Here is a 6,000-nt window from a genome sequence, read left to right on the forward strand (position 1 = left end):
TAACAGAATTCTGCCTTTCCAACAGACCTAGCATTGCATATTTTCTTATTTGCTGCAAGGGTGAGCAGTTGTAAATCCATGTGTAGCCCCTGTTTTCCATGGCACACTGGCTGGAAATATCAAAGGGTCCCAACAGACAGGCAGTAGTTTCTGACATTATCCTAAACAATAATATATATGGGACCTTGCTTCTTCCTAATCCTCCCTTTCTGGTCTAGGAGTCTCTTGGATTGTCTTTGGTGAACTCACAGAGGGCCTTGACTCTCCTCCGGAATATGTAAGCATTTCTGACTCTTCTGTCATCTTACCTTATGTCTCTTTGATTTTTTGTGCCTGGGAGTAGCTGCATCTTAAGACCATATCCTTAGTTGAGTCCACCCTCTAGTTCTTCCTCCAGCCTTACATTGTATGGCCACGACCTTGTGTGGAGGAGAAGGAAATACTCTCCTCTCACTGTTGGTCAATTCTGACTTGGAGCAGAATTGTCTTGGTCTCAGCATCTGACAGCCTCGACTTTTAAGAAAATTTTTATTTAATGGGCTCCCTCCACTGAACACAATCCTGCTTCTGGGACTTTGTCACACATCCTTGCAGGGACTGAGCCAGAAGATAATCCTCTGTGAAATAAGAATTATTCCACCCACGTTTTCAGAACAGGACACTAATGCTTAGAGGTGGTAAGGGTCCTGCAACTATTAAATGGAAGAATCAGAGTTTGATTCCATGTGCATCTGTCTTCATTGCCCATGGCCTACCCATTAATCCACACTGGTTTTCTTACTCACCCTGGCATTCAAGTTGGAGACAAGAGGATGTTTGATGACATGAGGGTCTTCAGTATCTATGAAATCACAGCCCAGGCTCTTCAAGGAAAGGAAAGGCAAGGAAGCACATACTCATTTGCACAACCTGCTCCATAGCCTTCCGGACCTTTGAACTAAGTCTTTCTGAAAGCTGCTGTTAGCCACTCAGTCATGGAAAGTTTGCAAGCCTGGACCTCTAGAGAATTTCCCACTTCTCTCTAGAAATAAGAAGCCTGGGGAAAGTTCTCCTTCTCCCCTCAACATCGTACGAAAAGAATAGCTAGAGTCTTCTTTGACATGAAGAGAGAGGAATACAGCCCATAACCACCAACCCATTAATCTCTCTAAGAAGAAATGATGACAGACATGATGATGATGGTGATGACAGTGATGACGAGGCGGAGGAGGAACATGTCCAATGGACCAGGCAATATACCAGGCATTGCCATTATAGATTTCTAAAACGTTTGATGACCTTAAGAAAGAAATACGATTGCTCTCATTTCAAATGTGAGAAAACTGAGTCTCTGAGGGGTTCACACTACAAAGCAAGTAAGAGTCAGTACTGGGATTATTTTAGGAGAGGGGTCATTCCCTTCTCCCTACCACACTTTCTCCCATAACTATTTGCCACACTAATGCTCAATTCCTTTGGACTCGACTGTGTCATGGCAATGGAAGCTCATGTCATCTTTCACATGTGGGGATATTTCTAATAGCCATTCTGGCAGTTGCAGAGTTGCAGGGTGCTGTCAGAGGATTCAATTATTTATGACCCAACCCAACGGGAGGCAAGGATTTGGGATCACGCCTCTCATTCTAGGAGGAGACACATCTCATTTGCGCCCCTTGCTCCAGGGAACGTGAGAATTGCGACTGCAGTGATTCAATCACAGTTGTTCAATAACCTTACACAGGAGGAAAATGTCAGTCAAACGTGTCTCTTCACATTACATGCCTATCCTCGTTCCCTCAGCCCAGCTCATCCATCTTCCGTTCTCCAGGGGCATTAAGGGGACAGGCATCTGGGGGTGGTGGGCTGTTGGGCTGACTGATGTGGGGCTTGCGTGCAAAACGCAACCAAGGCTTTTGAGTGCAATTATTGAAGTCCGCCTGTTTCACTGATGAAGGATCTGAATGAAAGCCGCCTTTAAAGGGTTCTGAAAAGGGAGGGATAACAAGAGATCAAAGCCGGTCCAAAAAAGAGAAAACACTTTATTTATAGCTTCCACACTAATTCAAAACAATCTGATGAGCAGAGTTTTGCCCATGCACGCACTTTCCACAAAAACAAACGCCTCTCGGGTTGCTTTTATTCTAATATAATATCAGTGCCCAAGGCGAGAAACATTCTGTACTTCACTCAGCAGAGCCTGTCCAAATTTACAATTAAATGGGACTGACACAGCTGATCATACTGGAGCTTGTTTCCTTTTCAGCTGGGGCCTTTCTTTTGGAAGCTTGGTTATTATGCTGGCTGTGTTCCAAACTGATGGAGCTCACTGTACCATTTTCCTTGCAGGAACTGGGACACTGTGTGCAGTTAGAGCAGTGGGTCTCCAGCCAGGGAGATTTTGTCCCCTCGGGGACACTTGGCAATGTTGGAGACATTTTTGATTGTCACCGCTGGGGGGTGGGGGTGGGGGGTTGTTACTGGTATCTAGTGGGTAGAGGTCAGAGATGCTGTTAAACATCCTACAATGCATAGGATAGCTCTCCCTCCCCTGGCCCCAGATGTCAATAATGCTGAGGTTGAGAAACCTTGAGTTAGAGGACAGCTGGTTGGTAGGGCCCTCCAGGGTCGGGGAGATTGGAGAGGCTCTCATCCATGAAGTTGTAGGACATGGAATCATCAGTGGAGTTTGCTGGTCAAAATTCTCTCCGAGAAGGAGGTGCAGTAAGCCCAAGAGGGAAACCAGAATGTCACACAGAAAACAAAGGGCTATAAGTAGATATTTGATTTAAGATGTTGGAGCCACATTGGCAGCACTATGGAGATGCATGAAGGAGAGGAGGTTGAGTAGGTTTGGAGCAATGTCTGCCAGTAAGTCTTGTTGTCTGTCTCTCAAAGTTATTGTTCCCTGCAACGTGGAGTGAAGACGTGGTGTCTTTTGGAGGGCTAGTAATGAGGCAGATGCTTTTGGAATATTTTTATTATTATTTTTTCCTAATATATCAGAATATCTTGAATAGGGGTCTCAAAGAGGTGACCTACCAGTGAATTAACCATGCTGCAGGTTAATCTTTCATTCTGCCAACGTGATAGATAGATAGAAAGAAAGAAAGAAAAGAAAAGGAAGGAAGGAGGAAAGAAAGAAAGAAAGGGAGGGAGGGAGGGAAAGGAAGGAGTGGAGGGAGTAGAGGGGAGGGAGTGGAAGGAAGAAAGGAAGGAAGGGAGGAAGGAAAAGGAAGAAGGAAAGAAAAGAAGGAAAGAGAAAGAAAGAAAGGGAAGGAGGGAAAGGAGGGAGGGGAGGGGAGGGAGGGAGGGAAGGAAGAGAAAGGAAGAAGGAAAAACAGAAGGAAAGAAAGAAAGAAAGAAAGAGAAAAAGAAAGAGAAAGAAAGAAAGAAAGGGAAAAAGAAAGAGGGAAAGGAGGGAGGTAGGGAAGGAGTGAGGGGGAGAAGAAGAGGAGAGAGGGGAGAAGAGAGGGAGGTTGTGAAAGTTGACAGGTCACACAATTTTGGTTCCACAAACCCTAGCCCTCTCTGTCTCTATTATTATACCTGGCCTCAGTCACGCATTTATGTGACTCGCCAGACTCTGTAAGCATTTCCATTTTTTACTCCTCTGGTCTCACATTTCATCATTACCTCCCAGATGTTTAGCATTAGAAAAATTCCTAAAATCATACATGACTTGGTCTGTCCACAAAGCTGGCCGAGATTTCATTTACTACACAAAGAGAAACCTTAGCATTCAGATCGCTTTTCATGAGAGGTGTGGGAAGCCAGCCAGTTGCTTTATGGTCACTTTAAATAAAGGATCATAAAATGAATATTAGATGAATAACCACAAGCATCATCTAGCCCAGTGGTAGCTTCCTATTAGAATTATCTGGGAGCTTTTGAAAAACACCCTTCCTCCAACCCTACCTCCAGAGGTTCTGATTTAATTGGGCAGGAGCGGGCCTGGTAATCTGTATTTTTAAAGCTCCCAGATGGTCATAGCTGCAGCCAAGGCTGAAAACCTTGATCTAGTCTGTCTTCCTCACTCTCAGAATAGGAAAGTGAAGGTCAGAGAGGCATAAAGTTTGCCCAAAACATATTTGCTATATGTATGTGTTTCTACGTCTTTTGCATTCTGCTCTCCAACCAGGGCTAAATATGCATCAGAAAAGATAAGAGGGAAACCCAAGAAGTGTGCTAGGAGCGTTTCCAGCTTTTGTTGGCAGAAAGACCTGTTGGTTGGCAGTTTCTGGAGGGAACCAGGCTCTCCTGAGTTCCGCAGCTGAGTAGAGGACTGTGGGTCCTCCAGTTCCCAGAAACATCCCACGGCCATGGTGGGTGGCTTGCAATGCTATCTTAGCTTGAGAAACACCTTCTTTTGCTTGCTTTGTTTGAGTCCAGTATTTTCTCTGCTTTGAATTTCAGGCATATCAGCATTATCTAAGGCACGGATGGGGATTTGCTTGGAAGGATGTAGAGATATCTGTTCTTATTGAAAAAATAAAATTCAATTGGTCATTATACTGATGTTTATAGGAAAGGAAACACCAGCCAAATTCCTGTTGAGCAAAACAGTAGCCTGGAGATGTGTGATGGGGAACATGGTGACCCGCGTTTATAAGAGGGACCAGTGCCTGGTGGTTGCTTGACTCAGTTGCGGGGGGCAGTAGAGGAATCAGACTTCGTCAATCCCAGCTTTGCCAACTATACATTCTGCAAAGAGGCAAACACTCAAGCCCACACACAGAGCTAAGGCCCTGAAAACACGCAACCCTGCAGTATCCCACCTCTTCCAAATATTTCAAACGTGTCAGGCACTTTGTCTCTTCTCATTTATTCCCATAGTGTCCCACGTGTGAAGTTGATATTCAAGTGCACATTTTGTGAGAGCATAAACTGAGGATCAGAAAGATGAGGAGCCCTCTCCAGAAATCGCATGGCGAGGAGTTAGCAGAGGTAGGGCTCACAGCCATTATTCTTTTAACTAGAGATGAACATGTTTACCTGTATGCTTCATGGGCTTTTATTGAGCTTGTGCTTGGAAAGTGGGTTTTGGTTCTTTGGAAAGAGCTGGACTTGGTAGGATTAATCAAGAAATTGATTTATTCTAGTTCCATATTGTCCTCAAATGCACTCTCAGGATGTTCATTCCCATCTTTGACCACACTTCAGGCAGATCACATGGCTTTTCTCACCTGTTTCTAGTTACTTTCAATTATTATGAGTCTCACTTTCAGATATTATAAATAAAAACATTTAATCTCTGATTCAGTTTAGTACTTTTTCCCTCCTCATCCCTTCCAAACCCCTGGGTCCTACCCCTCTCCACCCCAGCTCAGGTCAGACTCACATTTTTATAATCTGCAAAGTGGGAGGGGTATTCGCTTTGTATCCTACTTGCTCATTTTCTCCTCCTGTTCATTTGCTCTTTCTCCCCTCCTCCCCGACACCCCATGCTGCTTCTGCTTTCCCCAGGATCAGCTCAAGGAGAAAACTGAGAGATTAAAATCTAAAAATCGTTTTACATGACTGATGCTCTCAGACCTGACACCTGTGCTGTCTTTCTGGCAGACACCCAAGTGCTGGTATTGCTCCTCTTGGGGGACAAGGTAGGTTCTTTGGAGGCACCCCTATGTTTGATGAATCACCAGGAAGACATACAGGACTCAGCTGATATTGGCACCCACGGCTATAATTTACTATGGCAGAAGGATACAGAGCAAGATCAGCAGAGGGAAAGACACATGGGGCAAAGTTGGGGAAACCAGGCACAAGCTTCCAAAAGTCCTTCCCAGTGGAGTCTGTGAAATCCTTCCCAGTGGAGTGTATGAAATTTTGCCAACTAGGGAAGTGTATTGGAGACCATGCACCCAGAGTTTTTATAGAAGGCTTGTCGGTAGGCAGTCTCTGCCTGGCACGTACCAAATTCTAGACTCCCAGAAGGAAAGCAGGTGTTGAGTATAAACAGTATACTGTATATATTTTGTACAGACAATTTAGGCAGAGGGAGCCAGACCTGTTATCAGTTCTTGG

The sequence above is a fragment of the Delphinapterus leucas genome, chromosome 17 (genome assembly GCF_059928025.1).
Source record: "Delphinapterus leucas isolate spDelLeu-1000000601 "Yukka" chromosome 17, BTC_Dleu_Yukka2, whole genome shotgun sequence".
NCBI lineage: Eukaryota > Metazoa > Chordata > Mammalia > Artiodactyla > Monodontidae > Delphinapterus > Delphinapterus leucas.